This window comes from Lepisma saccharinum, chromosome 3 (assembly GCF_977018435.1).
Source record: "Lepisma saccharinum chromosome 3, izLepSacc3.1, whole genome shotgun sequence".
In the NCBI taxonomy this organism is placed as follows: domain Eukaryota; kingdom Metazoa; phylum Arthropoda; class Insecta; order Zygentoma; family Lepismatidae; genus Lepisma; species Lepisma saccharinum.
This window is the reverse complement of record NC_139231.1, coordinates 134,003,651-134,023,296: the sequence shown is the minus strand read 5'-3', so window position 1 is coordinate 134,023,296 and position 19,646 is coordinate 134,003,651. Positions and strand designations below refer to the sequence as shown.

The following is a 19,646-nucleotide window of genomic DNA, read 5'->3' as shown; positions in this document are numbered from 1 at the left end:
AAGGTGCAAGAAATTTCTGTTAAATACATGTGTTAGGAACAATATTTAAAAAAATCGAAATTCTAGCCAAAAATAGAAAAGTTATAACGTAAAAACTATGACCTTGACACAGCGTCTCGATCGAGATACTTGGGACCGTGAGGCTTACTTTTGGGTATCTCGATCGAGATACTTGGGACACAAAAGGTTAATCAAACTAAAATTAAATGTGTAATGAAGGGAGCAAGTGTTCTCATAAGAAAAAAACATGTTATTATGCTTGTAATAACTGTAGACTACAAGAGAAATAATTCTGCAATGCAAGCAATGTGTACATACAAGAAAAATTTCCACACTCTTATCCTTCTCTCGCGGTGGCTCAGTCGGTAACATGTCTGACTACCATGCTCAAGGTCCCGGGTTTGATCCCCAGCCGGTTCAAATCTGGGAACTTTTCTAATGCTGATCATGTCACCCCCACACCCCCTATACACCTTCATAGCGTGGTGCTAAGCACAGGGGAACACTTTACCTTTTTTATCCTTCTCTCTTGTTCCTCCCTTATATTTTATTTTCCATCTCCTCATATCTCCTACTAGTAGCCTCTGGTCACTAAGTTCTCATTGGGTATTACTTTAACATTGTTCATTATCTTCTTTACTTCCTTGTTTACCAATGTGATCTATTACAGACTTTTGTTCATTATTCCAACTGTATCTTGTGATTTTATGGCTGTCACATTTCTTCTTAATCCAGCTATTACCTACTAACAGTCTGTTTCTCTTACAAAAGTCAAGTAGCCTCCTTCCCTCCTCATTCCTCTGTCCCCATCCATCTGCTCCAAGTATTTCTGTATACCCCTTCCTGTCTCTTCCCACTTGTGCATTAAAATCACCTATCACAATATGCCATTCCTTACCTACATGTTCTTCCAGTGACGTGCACTGAGGAGTAGCTAGTCTAGCAGAGATAGATTAATCAATCTTACATCTCTAATTATTTTCAAATCACCATATTTATTGTCTTGTTAAAGCCACAGTTCATATGCAACACTTTCTTTTCATGCACTTCTCGTCCCTCGGTGTGTTCCGCGGACAAAACTGGCCTAGCTCGCTCTTCTTCCGCCGTAGCAGTTCCAGGTAGAAACGGGTTTCCTAAGGAAAAGGGAAGATTTCTACCTCTACCTCCCATGCCCCCACTGCAATGGTTGAAAGCCCAGGCTTTCAGGTCCCTCAGTCTATCTCCTATAGGACAGATAGGGGATTGGTTTCCATTCGATTCCTTTAAATCCTCTAAAGAACTCAAGGGAAAATTTTCTGCAATACTTATGTTCTCTGTATTTACACAACATTTTACACATTGTACAATAGGGGGTGTAAGGGGTGCTTCTTCCACGTAGTGCACCCAATAGTGAACCTCACTTCCACATAGTACACCCTGGACTGCAGACTAACGAGGCTCTGGCGATTGGCCCCATGGCCAGTATAATTTTGTTTGTGTTGTCCTGTGGTTTGTCCTTATTTGTGCTGAGTGCTCCTTTACAGCCTCAGCTTTTAATGAAAGTCAGAATATTTTATGATTTTATTTCTGCAACGTTAGAGTTGTTATGTGTAACGATAAGGGGCTGGACCCTGTATAATGTGACGGGTGCAAAATAGCCTTAGTGCTGATGCACCCAAAATTTTAAATTCAAATTCAAAATTCAAACGTTGTACAATATGTATGTATAATATGGGATGTAGTTTTATTATTTATGAAATGGGAACGTGTTATGTGCAGACAATAATGTTATGCTTTCTTTATTTATTTATTTTATTTTATTTTCAAATATGGAATATATAATGATTAAATTACAAATATTTGCTCAGGCTCTCTCTCACTCTCGTTTTAGTAGCGTTTTTTTTTTTTTAAATATACTAATCTCTTGGCCTCCAATGGATGTATTTATTTGGGCAAGAGAACGCACATTCATATTGTTGTTGGTTTGGTTTATTTTACTTCGCTTTTCTGCCACATTTGGTTATCGCGAAAATGAGGATGATGTGATGAAATTAATAAAGGGACCTTGAACAATCCAGGCCGGGATTTGAACCTGTGATGAGCGTGCATTCTTGCTCCTGTGTTGTACTCTGCAGTGAATAATGAAAGAATTTGAAATTAAAAATGTATCTCAGAACTCAAGAAGCCAAATGAATATTATTGAAGAAACTACAAAAAAGTGTGTTTTGTTTCTGTGCATAAGTGGACTTAAAACACCAAATCAACCAACTGTGGGGGAGTTTTTATCACAGCGTGCTAGGACACCAGGAGTTCCGTGTTCGAACTCCGACCAGGGCATGGGTGTTCTTTGTGTTTGTCCCTTCATTAATTTATCGTATCATCTTCGCAATTAACCAAATGTGAGAAAAAAGTGTCGCTAAGTAACAAAAATCAAGTCAAATCATTGATTGATTGCTTGATTTGGTTTATTTTACTTCACTTTTCCGCCACTTTTGTCTGATCGCGAAGATAATACAATATAATTGATAAAGGGACACACTCAAAGAATACCCATGGCCAAGCCGAGATTCGAACCCAGGATCTGTTGCTTAGTAGTCAAATGGGGGTGGGGGTTACGTGTACTTTTTTTTAGTACTCATTCAACATTTTGCAATCTTTTCCTGTTATTGACGTTATATTTTTAGGAATACTGGGCCCTAAAGGGGTGAGAGGTATGAGCCACACCAACCACCCCTTGAGCATGCCATTGATTGCTACCCCAAGTGTCGACATCACCGCACGTCACTGTGTTCTTCCAACTCTTCTTCAAATTCTTCTTTCTCCTCCCTTGTACATTCTGTTTGTGGGGTATGCACTTGAATTTTTTCTATTACTTTCCCTCTTACTTTCATTTTTATTTTTATTTTTGTGTCATTTACCATTTCTACTTCCTCAATTATTCTACTTCTGCCCAGTACAGTTTATAGTCTTTTCTCAATTTCATTTCTCCTCTTCCTCTCCATTAGAGCCACAATTTATGCGTTGTATTGAATGAATAGTAACATTTGTTTCTAGTTCTATAAAAATAAGAATTAAAATTCTTCAGAGAGTGCTTGAACCCACATTTAAACAGAAATGATGAAACAAATGAAAATTATTTAATTCCGTAACCTTTTTTTATCCTAACATAGAAAAAGTATGGGAAAATTTAGCAATTAGAACATAAGGTGGAAAAGAGAATAATAGGAATTTGTTACTGCAATTGAAATAAATGTTTGTGGATTAATTTATTAATAATCTCAATCTCTAACAATGCTGCTTTTTCTTTCCAGTTCATCCCAGTTTATTATATGGACTAAATTTGAGAAAAGGAAGCGAAGTTTTGAGAACACTAAGGTAAATTTTTTCTCATACAGTACTCCCTACATTTCAAGGTGATAGACATTCATGATTGAAGAATTTGTTAAATGTATCTGCAGAGAATTGATGATTAATTTTTATGAGCGTTTGATTGTGTTCAGTTTGTGAAAAGTTGTCTTTATGAAATAATGTTGCTAAATTATTTAGGTTTTGTATAGTGCACTAAATGTGCAAGGAATATTGGATTGGTACTGTATATATGAAAAGAATGTTTTATATGTAATTGCTGTGTGTATCTATACATATTTCTATACAATAAATAGTAAGTTTTGCAAATAAGCAACTTCTAAAATTATTTTTTTTTTACTGTGGATGATACCCAAATATTTTTTGTTACTTGCAAAGAAATCGAAATTTTGGCTCTTAATTTATTGTCCATCCTTATATGTCAAATATGTGAATTATTGTTTAAGAAGACTGACTCACAGTGACAGCCCGCAGTTTCCACGGTTCAATGGACATTGCTGTGTGCAGTGTTGTCACGTTCCACGTACATCTTTACTCCGTTGATTAAAAATCTGTATAAAATCGGTTTCACGATGTGAATTGACAGTGATAATGGATTTTAAGAACAGATGCAAAAAGCTTCAAGACAAGATCAATATTGTATTTGTAGGACTACCTAATACTAAGAAAAAGTTGTTTCACAAAATTGATAAGAACAGATTTTTGACGAATTTTAATAATCTGAAAATTAAGATCCTTCTGCCTGCACTGTACTAAAGTTTAATTATGACAGCCTATTTTTTTTTTTACATAATTTCAAAGAGTGCAATCATTTGCAAAAGTAAAAAAAAAAAGAACGGTAGTTTTTGTTCTCGTGATAAAAAATAGAAGGCATACTAAAAGAAATTGGTTAGCATGGATTAACACAGAATTCAATAAGCTAAATTTTGATGTAACTCGTTTTTATGTAGGTGTACTGGTTAATTTTTTATTCGAGTCCAAACTAGAGTATCTATAATTTTTAATCTGACAGTAGATCCCAAACTATTCCCTCTATATATCTATCCAAGAGAAACGTTAAAAAGATCAAGGATCAATTACTTACGTGTGTGAGTACGAAATGTCGATCAAAACAACGATTCAGAGGTCATGACTGCCCCCTTCTTCAGGTTAATGTGTATTCCTAGACACCGGACATGGTGTCAGTTTCATCCGAGCTGAAAGATTATGTAATGACGAAAAGGAAAAGAGGAAGCATGGATAAAGAGGGTGGGTATAAAAAATGGGTATACAATACCGGATATGGAAAAGGTGGCCAAAGAAGCAAAGAAAATAATGAGGGAATGCTCCCACAGCGTTAAAGAGGAAGTGAAAGACGAAACCGGGGTAGGAAAGGGTGGAAATAAAACTCATTTTGTCGGAATCCCCTATTGGAGAGATGTCTCCGAAAGAATTGAAAAAACAGTGAGAGGATATGGTGTAAAATGCAGGATGAAAGCACCTCGGAGCATCGAAAAGCATTTCACATGATATAAAAAAGGGGTAGGGGATAGGCATGATAACCCAGAAGGGCAAAACTGAGTTTATAAGATTGGATGCAAATGCGGGAAAGAATACGTAGGACAGACGGGGAGAAGCATGCGTGTCAGGTGGGGTGAACACAATAAGGATATAAAGGAGGGTATACCCAAAACAGGACTATCAGAGCACATATTAGTTAGTGGACTAAAGATCGCAACAAGGGAAGTTATCAGGAAAGTGAACAATAAATTGGATAGGAATGTTTATGAAACAGCCTGTATATGCACAGATAATTGGAATAAACTTAACAGAGACGACGGCAATTTGGAAGACGGATGGATTGCATTTTTTCAAAAATGGGAGAAAGCTGTAAATAATAAAACCAAGATGAGTTTCCATGTTACATCCGAGATCAAGAGGTCCACCAAGGCAGAAATTGAGTTCACCTTGGACTGGTGACGCACCAGTTTCAAGAGGGGAAAACTTCGGAGGGCAAGGTAGCTTCCTTCTCCGTGTTGAGCATACGCTGCACTATCGCTTCTCCCAAGCACTGGCCAGGTGGCTTCTAACAGCCGCTTAGGATGTTTCTTTTAAGTGTTTTTAGGATAGGAAACGCGCGGTTTTAGATTTGAGTTTTATTAGTGTGAAGGTTACAGCTACAATGCAGGATTTTTTCCATAAGTATTTTTTTTTTACCATAACCTTTTACCTGTATCCTCAACTAACACTTTTTTAACCTGACACCATGTCCGGTGTCTAGGAATACACATTAACCTGAAGAAGGAGGCAGTCATGACCTCTGAAACATTGTTTTGATTGACATTTCGTACTCACACACGTAAGTAATTGATCTTTGATCTTTTTAACGTTTCTCTTAATTAGCTGTGAGTAATACGCACATCACAATATTTTATATCTATCCATTTTATCTTATGCTAGTAAATATGCACTACATTTACATCTTCATTTATTTAAATGAAACAGGAGGCATTATCAAAAGGTGCTTCTTCTTCAATTACATGCTATTTTAACTTTTCCACAGATGAGCACAGTTAGTAACATAATAATAAGTAAATCTGTCATAGCCTTGTTGAGCATGATGAGTGATCGACTTGAGATTTCACCATTGAATGTGACATCTTCGAGCCTTTTCGTTGATGCTGTCAAGTTCGGAATATGAATCGGACATTTTGCAAGAATTTTTGACACGAGAGTGTAACTTCTGCACTGCTGCTACCGCTACTGCTGCCACCACTGAAAGCAAGATGCTATATTTCTGGTTCCAGCAAACTCTCTGTCCAAATGTATTGTTCCTCATCTTTCCTAACGTTGCTGCAACATGATACCCATTCCTCCTCTCCAATCATGGAAAACGCTTCCAATTTGCAAGTTACATTGCAATATGCAACCCATTGTTTATAGAAATGCCCCAAATTTTCTCTATTGCATTCAGATTGGGATGATACGCAGGCAAGCAAAGGACAGTGTGGCCATGTTCATTCATCAGCTAATTTAAAATATAAGTTTTAATCTTAGGTTTGTGTAGCTTTATCAGGCTGTAAAGTTCAGGCTTGAACATATTGTCTGTAATTGGTATATTATTATTTTATAGCCACTCTTGCATTTCCTTTTTGCTGGTATCAGACAAAGAGCATCTTTCTTTCTGAATATTATGGTAGGATGCGTTGTCGATTATGCATACAGAATTTGGTAGTAAAATTTGGAATGAGTATTTATTTTATCCATCTCATGTAATTGTTGGAATTCATTTCTGTGTGGTGGTCCAGTTTTCTGATTTGATTTAAACATCAGAATGGAATTATGGATGAACCCCTTGTCGCTGCCTGCCTGGACAATAATGAGATGTTGTCCTTTGGAGCTTGGAGATTTCAGCCCCTCAAGAATATTGTCGCACCAAGATTTAGTGGTTGTGTGGATGGCCTTCTCAACAATATCTACTGATTGCCTGTAAATAAGTAAATGTCTATTACTTCCCACTTTTTTCTATCTAAACCCAAGTTTTTTGAAAATCTTCAATAAATGTGTTGCCTGCCCTTTATATCCATCCGATCATTTTCCTTAATTTAGCAAGCTCAGATTTTACTGTTGGGACTTGCTTGTCTGTGGTGTAAAATTCATTAATTGCTCTCCAAACACTACACATATCAAAATAATCGAGATTTGTACATGGCCATGGGCAATTTTTATTTGTACAGGGTGTACTGTATGATGTTCATGTTCCAGCATGAACCTCTGAACTTCGCTTCTTAATGGATTTTACTGTTTAAACCAGTCATAGCACAAACACAGTCATTTACTTTTTTGAGAGGCAAGATGTTTGTAAAAACTTCACAAATTTGTCCACAAAGCATTCTACGGTAAACTTTGAAATGACTTCCAAAACACACTTCTACGCACTCAGCAGCAAACTCAACAAGTCAACCACCAGATCCCCGCAGCTCGCTTTCATTTATACAAATGATTTCTCAGCATGTTGTTCTGCACACCCTGCTATACCATCACAAACAGAAAAGCCATTTTAGGCTCACTGGCTAGCAAAGTGACAGAACTCAGAGCTGTTGCCTCTAAGACAGCATGCTTAAGTCAGTTTGTTGTGCAGGTTGCATGATATTTTAGGAGTGAAATATTGCAAATGGTTCTCACGTAGATCTCTGCATCTCCAAAACTGCTGTTGTTTTCTTGTATACAGACAAAGGATATGACATATTTGAATTACAATGGAATTCAATAACTGTATGTTGGTTCAAAGTTGTTTTTTTTTTTAAAAAAAAAAAAACACTGTGTTCAAGTCATTGCAAAGTGGGAGGAGACCCAGGTAGAAATTTATCCAACAATGGCCCTGCATACAGCAGGTCTTGGGTTCATTCAGCCACTAATCAGTGGTTATCTGAGGGTGAAAGTGCTCAGACCATGGTATTGATCACAACACTTCTAGTGCATCCCAGTTCCAAGAATGTGTGTATGCTATGTGCCTTTATGGCAGGGTGGAATGCGCAAGAGAGCTCTTTATCTTTACCCATTTTAAAAAATTAATTTTCGTTTGAGGCATGATCTAGTCAAATGTGCAGAAATACATAGAAAAAGGTAGCAGGAAATCTCTTTGTTGTAAAAGAGTTGAAGTTCATTTTGTTGCGAAATGAGTGCCAAAATTATCCCAGGAAGTGACATTTTGACATCCCACCTCCCAACAAGCACAGTTAGAAGAACAAAATGGAATATTACACAAAAAATACTCTTCTGCAAACCACTATAGCCTCCGTGATAAAAAAAGAACTTTTATGGGAAAATTCTATGATGTACCATTACACTGGGGAACAGTGAAATTGCAGCACAGTGTTTGACAGCTAATTTAGGGCAATTTCATGCTGCTGAATAATGATATAATAATATATTTCCTGAATTGGCTCTAATTTATGAAATAAATGCAACTAAACCAAAATGGCGGAAACATAAGACCTACATATAAATGAACTTCCAACAACAATTTAATATTTCTTTTTGTGATTACAATCATTATTATAAAAATAGATTTATATAGGCCTATTAGGCCTATGATCAAAATTATTAAGAAAATATGTACACAATGAAGTAACAAACTATGTGGAACGTTTTCTATACGATTTCCTGCTGTATTGCTTTTTAGGACAATCCCTCTGTAAGCTCCAACAGTAGTCGGCCATCACGTGGCGATCCCACCGTCCCTGGTACCTTTCTTCCATTATCCTTATATCCTGATGGAACCTTTCTCCCTGTTCTTCACTGAAATCACCAACGTTCTCAGGGAATCTGTCAATGTGGCTATGTAGAAAATGTATCTTCACACTGATATTAGCTCCCAATTTCTCAAAATTTTTCAACATATTTCCAACTATATCGGGGTACTTTTCTGCTCCATGATTCCCCAAAAAGTTTTTGACGACGGACACAAAGCTCAGTCAGGCCTCAGATTCGATGTAAGACGTGTAAGTTGTTAAATTGGCATCATTTATAAGTGTACGAATTTGTGGTGGTCCGTCAAAGATTCCTGCCTTCAATTTTTCAATACTTAGTCCTGGAAAAGTGTGGCATATATGTTTGAAACAATCACCACTTGTATCTAAGGCCTTGACAAACTGTTTTATCAACCCAAGTTTAATATGCAGTGACGGAAGGATGATTTTGTCCCTATCTATCAGCGGTTCATGAATGATATTAGCTTTTCCCACTAATATTTTCCCTTGGAGGCCAAACTTTTATCGTCCAATGCTTTTCTCTAGCACGACTATCCCACAAACATAGGAAACAGGGATACTTTGTGTACCCACTTTGCTGTCCTAGTAAAAAAATCACCATCTTCAAATCCACACACACGAGCCACTTATGTTCAGCATATTCAATTTTTTTCTAAAACCATTTTTATGTTTTGGTATTCTTCCTTAAGGTTTGTTGAGTGTCCGCTATATTGCCTAGCAATGCTTCATAAGTTGCCTAGCAACAATTTACAAATAAATAAATAAGTTTATTATGGGAATTTCAGCCCAATATCAAATTTTGATATTACCGAGAAAAGCGTAGAGTAATTTTACCTCCTACATTTTCCATGGTGTGTTTATTTTGATAACTGGAGTCAATTCAACTGAACCAATCATACAATTGGCAATAACAGCTGTTTTGTGTGCTGAAACTGTTATTAAATTTTATGCCGCAAAATAAAATCTTTTTTTTGTTCCGCAGTGTTATTATATACCTACAGTCGTGCAAAGTCTAGTTGAAATATTATTCAGTAGTTCATTGTAATAATAATAATTACAATGTGTTACACAATGCCCGATAATCACTTATTACCAATATATGTTCTTGTAATGGAATCGGTGTAAACTTGACACTTGCATGCAAGAATCATAGGAGACCATGACGTATCTACTCTGACTCGACTCTCACAACTGTGTGAATGGTGGCGAAACGTCTCTCTGTGTCATTGGTTGTAGAGTTGAGAAGTGGCATATTCATCTGCTGCAGGGGCTGAAACAAGTAAATATTGCATCGTGCAGAAAGTGCGCGTAAGCTCTTTCCTCTTTCATGAGTGTTCCTTCATCGATATCATCTAATCCTCATTCATTCTATTCGTCGTGATGCTAAGTGCGCAAATATGACACTATCGTATTTTATTTTGCTTTGTAGGAATGTAAGAAAGGCGATGATAGTTTAGGAGAAGTGCATTTTCTACCCACTTTTGACTGCAGCAAGCATTCCAATCTTGAGTCAAGCCTAAAGATATAATTTCAGAAAGATTTATTTATCAATGAACTTGGCTCCTTGTGGCTGAGTACTTCTTCCAACAGATAAAAGGGGACTACAAACAAAATACCCTTCGGTCAGAAACTATCACGTTTGCATACCTTCCCCTCCACCACAGTGAAGTCTGCTCCACCTCTCCTCTCCCTATCGCAGAGCTCGATGCACACGTACTTTCTGCATTTTGAAACAACAGAGTTGAGAAGAAATAGCATAGCGAAAATGAGTTGGGAGAGTTGAGTCCCAAGTACATACACAGTGGTAGCGTCCCAACATTTGCACAATTGTTGTGCCTAAAGTGGTTCCGGCAAGAGAATGCACTTGAGGAAACCCAGACTTTCTGCCTCCAGTTCGAGGGGGGAAAAGCGGTGTTGCTACCGGTTGCTACACACTTGATTTTTGTCCAGTTGTACACGACACCTCTTCCTGTCAACAAGCCCCCTTCGCTCACATTTCAGGGAGAGGCAGGGAATCGGAGACCCATTTGCTTGCTACGTGGCGGCAACCATTAGTCTTCCCCGTGCTGGCTTTGATGAGGTTGCCACCTGTTTCGAAAACGACCCAAAATGAAAAATTTGGCAACGCAGAATACCACGAGAACTCCCCCTCCCCACTGCAACTGGACAAAGCCGATTGGTTCAGCTGTTCATGTGAACCTCCTTGGCTTTTGACGGATAAGACAAAAATAGAATTTCCAAGTCCGTTCTCTTGCCAGAACCACTTTAGTAGATACGGCCCGGCCCGTTTGTTAAGACAATATTGCTTTTGCGAGGTGTATTTTTTAAAATTTGTTTTCCCCACTTTGCCCTACGTACCACATGATGGAAATGGTTTGCATGTATATAGCTTAACCCCCCCCCCCCACACACACACACATATGCAATTATCCTTTAAAGTAATTACTCGCCTAAAACTACGATGTGTATTTGTAAAGTAAGTACCGTTTGCAAATATTGCCTCTGTAGCGATGCAGTCGCGACCGTGTGAGTTCTCGCTGACGTCCTTCATCCGTTAGTTAGCCGCAGGCACGTGTGGGAGCAGATCATGCTTTTTCTTCGTAGTTTTCTGAAGGTTTGAAATGTTCAAGAAAATCAATCGGCCCACCAACTGTGAAGACCGGTCTGTGATTTGTTTTCTCAATGCAAGAATGGTTGAATTCTTGCCAGAGGACTGACCACCAACAAAGGTGCCTGCTGTGACACATTAATCCGGCTGCGTCGTGGAATTCAAAATAAACAACCGGAATGCTTAGCGAAATCATTGTGTTGCTTCACGACAATACTCGTCCGCATACGGCCCAACAAACTCAAAATTTGATCACGTTATTCGGCTGGGAACAATTTGTTCATCTGCCAACAGCCCTGACTTGGCACCATGTGACTACCATCTCTTTCTTCATCTGAGGAAGAAGTTTCTTGCTGGTCAGCGTTTCGACGAGGATGACAACGTCGAAGCAGCAGTGCATGGATGGCTTTTGTCATAGGCGGGAACATTCTATGATGATGGGATACAAAAACTAGTACCACGCTACGACAAATGCTTGAACAATGGTGGAAACTACGTAGAAAAGTAGTTTAAGGTCTGTAGAATGCAATGCAAATAAAAAACGGTACGAAACTATTTAACTTTATTTTTTACACCCTTTCGGTACTTACTTTCCGAATACGCCTTGTAGATCCAATGTGAAAGAAAAACAACCCACCACTGGCCTAGCAAAACACATCAGATATAACAACCACCAAATTTAGAAAGTGTCGGGCCTTCCCGATTACACAGTGGTGGCATCGTTGCCTTGTAATGAAGGGGTCCTGAGTTCGATACCCAGTGGAGGTACATAGTGGTTTGGTTCCCACTTTAAACTGTAGGTCCAGTCCCAATTAGCATTACTGTGCATAAAATTTACTTAATACACCAAGTCAACCAATCAAGAAAGTGTCCACCAAGCATGTAGCACACACCGTAATAGACACAGAAATCAAGAAAAGACACGCCATTATTAATTTTCCCCATGAACTAAACATCGATAATGGACAAGCCCACGACCTTTTGGCTTCCACTACTTGAGCAAGTAAAACCAAGCAGTGTCACATGATGCAACAGATGATTATGCAGCAGTGGCCATCAGCAAAATTGTGCAGACTGGAAACTTTCCATTTAAATAACTACAAGTCAACCCCGACCCATATCCACGGTTACGCTTCATGTTTTTGTGTGCAGTAACATGTTAGCGGTAAAGTAAATGCATCACTTGAATGTGAAGTAATGGAATGAGTGTTACAATATCCACATATTAAACACCAGAACAAGAACGGTCTCTAAGTAAGAATGTTTACCATCGCCTGTGGATAAGGAGATGCGGTAGCGCTGTCAAATGGTTGGATGGCAACTTGAAGTTATGAAGCCATGGACCACAGATTGAATATATATATATGGACTGTGACTCAAGAAACTCAGTGATATTTACTAAATTTCATCAAATTACATTGTAGGGTGTATTATTTGTATTACATTTTGTGTTTATATTGTAACATATTGAAACAAAAAAAAAATATTGCTCATTTTAAACATCAGGCATCACACTTGATTCCCCACCCCCACCCCCTGGGGGTGGGGTGGGGGGCAACTGTGAAATTTGAAATGGAAACCCCCATTTTGTATTGTAGAATCGGATTCTACATAAGAAAGTAACTGGGTTTTGGTACTACATTTCGCATAACCCAGGAACAACGACGTGGACGTAGTAGTATTTTGTTCCCATCGGGTGCTTGTTTTAGGTAAGTCCCCTCGCCTCTCACCATCGGGGTGCTTGTTGTAGGTGAGTCCCCTCGCCTCTCACCATCGGGGTGCTTGTAGTAGGTGAGTCCCCTCGCCTTTCACCATCGGGGTGCTTGTTGTAGGTGAGTCCCCTCGATTCTCACCATCGGGATGCTTGTTGTAGGTGAGTCCTCTCACCTCTCACTATTGGGGTGCTTGTTGTAGATGAGTCCACTCGCCTCTCACCATCGGGGTGCTTGTTGTAGGTGAGTCCCCTCGCCTCTCAGCATTCGCTGTTCTTGCCAACCTCAAGTCATTTTCTGCTCAAATTGGTATCCCCCCTTTTCTTGGCACAGTCCCAACCGAAGATACACACCATTGGAAACATTCTGTAACATCTCCAGACTAATTCCATTTAACAGTACGAATTCTGTCTTTCAGTTCCTCGATGTCATTGGGTTTGGTTTCAAAAACTTTGCTTTTCAAGTATCCCCAATAGAAGAAATCAATAGGTGTCAAATCGGGTTACCTCGGTGGCCACTCTATGGTGCCCCTTCTACCAATCCACCTGTCAGGGAAAGCGTTGTTCAGTACATTGCAAACAATTAAAGCAAAATGAACTTGAGCTCCATCTTGTAGATACCAAACATTCGCGAATGCATCCCCAACGATAGTTTGTATTTCAGGTATTATCTCATTGGTCAACAAATTTACGTACTTTTCAGATGTCAAATTGCCATCAATGAAGTATGGCCCGATAATACGATTACACAATATTCCAGCCCAAACGTTAACTTTTTGCGGGTACTGTGTACGATGCTCCCTCATCCAGTGGGGATTCTCAGTGGCCCAATACCTCATGTGATGCCGGTTGACAGATCCGCTCAACTCAAAGGTAGCTTCATCGGAGAAACAAGTCCACCACAGAAATCTATTATTTCTGTTGAATCGTAGCATCATTTCCTTTCAGTATTCAAGTCTATGATCATAGTTGTCTCCGATGAGTTCTTACACTAGTTTTATTTTATACCGATGCGACTTCACAATTCTAAGGATATATGTTTTACTTACTTCGGTTTGTTGAGCTACTTTTCAACTCGAAGTATGGGAGTTTCTTGGAAATGCATTAGAACTCCAAAGATTTCTCGTCGTTTGTAGGAGTCTTCCACATCGTGGTTCATCCCTGACTACTCTAGTTCTTTCGAAGCGATCAACGGTTCGATAAAGAGTAGATTTTGAAATAGGTGCACGATTCGGGAATGTACCGTTGAATAAATGCGCAACGCAACGTCTCTGTATGATCGTTCCCTATCACCAAACCCCCGCATCATGAGAACATAGACCTATTAATAGTCAAGCACGATTCCCCCCTCCCCCCTTCCCCTTCGTGAGTTGCAAAGAATGCACACAGGGTTACTGAAACTAAATTTGACCGCCCACTTTCACATTCTGTAAGATCTCACCTCTTGCACAACGATTGCCTTAAGCACGTGACCTTCACCATGGTAGATTACAGGCATCTCCTCACGCCAAACCGACCTGGTGGCACGATGAGTAAGCCCACTGTGTGTGTATCGTTGTTGTTTGGGAACTGCTCACGCAGCGCAAAGAATATAGAGTCACGCAGCGAACTGCCGACGAATGTCAAGGTAATCACATGCCCGCATAGAGTCGCCAGATGGCAGACCAGTCGCCTTCGAGTGGCCCTATGGGAGCACGGAAGAAAAACAAATCGGGCCGTGACGTAAACAATGAACAATTCAGACGTTTATGCTTTTCGACGTGGGGAACGGAGAAAAGGCGGTGGTGAGCGTATAATTAAGTTCCGGTCACCACAGAGGCGAGGGGACTCACCTAAAACAAGCACCCGGATGGGAACAAAATACTACGTCCACGTCGTTGTTCCTGGGTTACACGAAATGTAGTACAGAAACCCAGTTATTTTCTTACGTAGAATCTGATTCTACAATACAAAATGGGAGTTTCCATTTCAAATTTCACAATTGCCCCCCACCCCACCCCCAGGGGGCATGGGTGGGGATTCAAGTTATAGCAATTCTATGTTGCTGCATGTTGAAAATACTTTCCTTCGGAAAGTTGGGAACTACGTTTCTTCCTGTGTGGGCTACGTTTCTTCCCTCCCCAGAAGGGACCAGGACGAAGGAATGCGAGAAGTGACAAATGAGCCCTGTATCCCTTCGACTGGACACAGTCCATCGTCGCTGAACTAATTTAGCTAACATGTGGCAGAAACTGGAGAATCCAGAGAATGACCAGGAGATGCTGTTCCCACGGTTTAGTCTAAACAACGCCAAACGATCTCATTGGGCCAGGGGGACACGTGATTCACCAAAAGTTACAGTTTTTGGGAAATAGTTTGGAAGAGAACACAGTGTGTGACGAGACTTGAAATATACATTACCCGCTAAGATTTGTTACGGACAGGTGCGTTAAGAACACGAGAGTGCGCCAGTAACTAATACGGTACAGTGTGTGCATAAGAGTTCGAACCCGGAACAGTATTGTGCTATGAGTATACAGTCGTGTGTGGCGATAAGTGCCAATTGGAGAGAAGTTTCTGTTTACATGTGTAACAAGTGTATCCTTATTCTTGTGTAAGTATGTTAGGTTTATGTCGTTATTAATTAAATATGTTAAAATCTCTATTTGTTTCCCTTATCTACAAGATGAAGAAATTAAGTATCTGATCATTGGTAACTGCAACGGGTAAACAAGACCAGGTAATGTTAGGTCGAGCTCTTGGCTCATAAATTCCCCTAGCTTCCCTGGCCGAATCCTGAAAGGGACCGTTACTAACCCCCAAATCTGTTGTAAAGTGCGATATCATTGAATAGCTTTCTTTCACTTATTAAACACGTATTTTTTCGTTTTCCAATTCGTTGTGTATTTCTCACGATAGTTGACCGTTCCAGGACTTTTGGACCAGGACTTTTGGACCACCTGGTATATAAAAATGGATGTATGTGTGTTTGTTCCAACATAACTCTTGAACGCCTGGAGCGATTTCAACCAAACTTGGTACACTTACCACTTGCAATTTCGAGAGAAATACTGTGGAGGTAAGATACCTCTGGCATCCACGGGGGTGGGAAGGGGGTGACATGTAAAAATAATCAAAAACGACCAATATTAGTGTGGAATCCATAGTTTTCGGGCTCGCTAAGATGAATATTGACACTCCCAATGCCGTTCAACTCCAAGTTCATCACCTATCGGGATTGAGTGTGAGAGGGGGTTAAAAATAAAATGTAAAAAATGACCTAGATTAGTATCGAATCCATAGTTTTCAGAGTCTCTAAGCTAAATGGTGACATTCACGAAGAACAAACTTGGTACACACATGACTTACAATCTAAAAAGAAATACTGTGGAGGTAAGACACCCTGGCATCTCTAGGGGTGGGAAGGGGGTGACATGTAAAAATAAACGAAAACGACCGATATTAGTGTGGAATCCATAGTTGTCACAGCATTGTTATCGATTTCTATTTTTCTATTATCCAAGAATCTCATCAGTGCTTTTTGATTATTCAAAGCATAAGAAATAGCTTTTGGTTTTGTTCCTTTCCGATCAGAACTATAAAAATAACAAGCTAAGATGAATAGTGACACTCCCAATGCCGTTCAACTCCAAGACACCCCTGGCATTTCTAGGGGTGGGGTTGGGAAGAGGGTGACATGTAAAACTACCGATATTAGTGTGGAATCCATAGTTTTTGGGGTCGCTAAGATGAATAATGGCACTCCCAATGCCATTCAACTCCAAGACATCCCTGGCACCTAGGGGTGGGTGTGGGAAGGGGATGACATGTTAAACGACCAATATTAGTGTGGAAACCATAGTTTTTTGGGCCGCTGAGATGAATAGTGACACTTCCAGTGCCGTTCAACTCCAAGTTCATTTTACACTATAGTTAGAATTCATTATATTCCTGTCTATTAGAAGATTGGGATCAATAAATGCCCGGGCAATCAGACAGTTGCTTATAAAGGAGAAAGTATCTTACATGCACATTTATGAATGTGATTCCACATGTTCAGTTTCTGACATTGTTCCTTATCTGCATATTGCAACAATAGCACATAGATTTTAATTTAGTTTCAATGTTTACATTCACCTCTTATCAGTGGTGCCCATCCCCCCCCCCCAAGGCCCATGATGCACTCCCCTCCAAAATGGTAGAACATCATCCCCATTTATGCTGAATTAATTACTCAAATTATTTTTGTCAGACAAAATTTGCGGAAAAATATAATACCAGAGGTGCAACCACGAATTTTTGTCTGGGGAGGGACAAGGACCAACGTACCAATAATAATAATAATAACATTAATAATAGCTTTATTATTATTACATATTATTATTATTAAAGACGTTATTTTCCTCATAAATTACTCAAAAAGGGGGTAGAAGTCTGTGTTAAAGCATTTGTTTGGAATTTTGAATTTTGAATTTTTTTTTTCAACACCGTCAATTTCACATTAGCTGGAAATCAAGCACACAAACTGTATTTTTGAACGGCAGAAAATGAATGATAAATGCATTCTGAAGATGCATGTGTAACTTTCATGTACAACATATTTTTTACACAAATGCAACATGGAGCGACTTAAAATGGAAAATAAGTATGCAAATACAGTAGAGCGTCGATTATCCGAACGTCGGTCAACCGAACGACCGCTTAACCGAACTGTGTACTCGCTCGCACCTGTTACTCTCCCACCCTACCGTCCATCATCCCCCTCACTCCCAAACCAAGTTTCCCACAGTAGTCGCCGCACTGAGCCACCGCTGGCGGAACATTGCTTCTAATGGGGCCTTCATAAGGTGCTGCTGACCGGCCAAGCCGCCAGTCGCTGTGTTTCAACAATCAGCACACTTCTGTCGGTGTATGTATTGTTCATGCAAAATGCGTATGTAATATGTACATATTTTTGTTTAATAAACTGTACCACATACTATATATTCCTACTAAAGTTGCCTTTGTACGTTACTTTGTAATACTTAAAGAGATGCCTGTTTGTATGAATAAATTTACTGTACAGTACTTCTTTTTGGCAAATAAACATGTACAGTTCGATTATCCGAACAAACCAGTTTTCCGAACACCCATGTCCCCCAATTACTTCGGATAATCGACGCTCTACTGTACATTACATCACAGAAAACAAGTAGAATGCGAGCAAAGTGAGCAAGAAAATTTCTAGATCCAATTTTTGCAGTTGAAAATAATATTGATTAATAGGGCGCAAATAATTTCACTGGACGCCATGGCATTCTCGCTTTTACAACTTTTTTTTAGATCATTCGGCACCCATGCCCGACTCCCGCTGCCCCTAGCTATAGATCTGAACTTGACGAAAACGAGAAAAGCAGATAATGCGAACGAAGCAAGCAGGAAAATTTTACAAAATTAATTTTCATTTGCATAAAATTTGAAATCGAATGGGTAATTGCTCCTCTGTGGTCCCCTGCAGGTGCCCTTGGCCGTCAATGTTTTCCCTCCTTGCTACCCTAGAATTGACTTCCGTCGAATGACCTCCTGTGGTGGCATCACTGTATAATACAGACATATTTAAGTAATATATGTATGTTTACTTTAGATACTTTAGGCTCACTGCCATTGTTAGTCAACCTTATTCTGCACAGTTTGTCTGCCCGACTAACCTTGTATTAATGTGAATACCATGCCCCCTCCATCCAAACCGATTCTAAAGACATAAGAGGTGGTCATCCACAGGTAAGGTAGAAAAACTATACATAATAACCACAATAACAAGTCAAACAAAGGATATGACCCCCCCCCCATTTTTGTGTGAATATATATAGAATTGGTATAAAATTTTGTCCCCCTCCCCAAATTTCCGTGGTGCAGACGCGTCATGAAACCCCCCTGTGGGCACCCCTCTTCTTACTGTCGTTTTATCACGAGGACAACAAGCGATTGGTTTAACCTCTATATTTCTATTAATCTTGCTACAAGTTCAGATGTGGATGGTGGCAGTAGCCACTGAAATTAATTGAATAAAATAAATTGGTACACAGATACATAAGTACTTCCATAGGTATATAAATAACTTACTGCTTATAAAGTCATGTAACATGCATAGTAATATTAAGTTGTGGAAATTGTGGCTTGTAGTTCAATCATTTTTATTTCATGTACATATTGCTTGCTTTGTGGAATTTTTTATGTTTATATGCTTCTAACAACCATAACCTACAAGATATATTTTTTTTAGTTCAATAGTAGGCTGTTGCATTTAATGCCATAAATGTATTTTGGATCCCTGATTAAGCCAGAATGTTCACATAATTTATTGTGTTGTGTGTGTGAAATGATGCTTGAAATCAATATATATTACATATTCTGGCATCTTGTGAACACATGTGAATAAATTAAGTAAAAAACCTTTTCATGTTTAAAGCATTTTAATTCGGTCCAGGAACTTTTTTTCCAGATCAATTTAAATTCGGTCCAGGAACCTTTTTTCTGGATCAATTTAAATCCGGTCCAAGTTCTGTATTGAACTGAAACAATATGCAAGTTAGACTGAATTTAAATTGTGTGAGAAGAAAGATTCTGGTCATATTGTAGAACCCATTAGAATTTATGGGTTCCTGAACCTTTAACAACCCTGCATTCAAGGCTTACACTACAATAAAACAACACTTGTTTAATAAATGTAAAATTTTTATTAACGTATAAGAGAAAAACTTTTTTTAAATAT

The 19,646-nt window shown here is 39.1% G+C and overlaps 1 protein-coding gene across 1 annotated transcript in view; it reads left to right on the top strand.

Annotated features, from left to right (window-relative positions):
• The window catches only part of LOC145986013 (cytochrome c oxidase assembly factor 5), a 45,824-nt gene extending 42,179 nt beyond the window's left edge, over nucleotides 1-3,645 (top strand). The window contains exon 4 of the mRNA XM_083120182.1: nucleotides 3,291-3,645. The gene's annotated coding sequence lies outside the window, so the exon portion shown is untranslated. The remainder of the gene's footprint in view (nucleotides 1-3,290) is intronic.
• The last annotated feature ends 16,001 nt before the right edge of the window (nucleotides 3,646-19,646 follow it).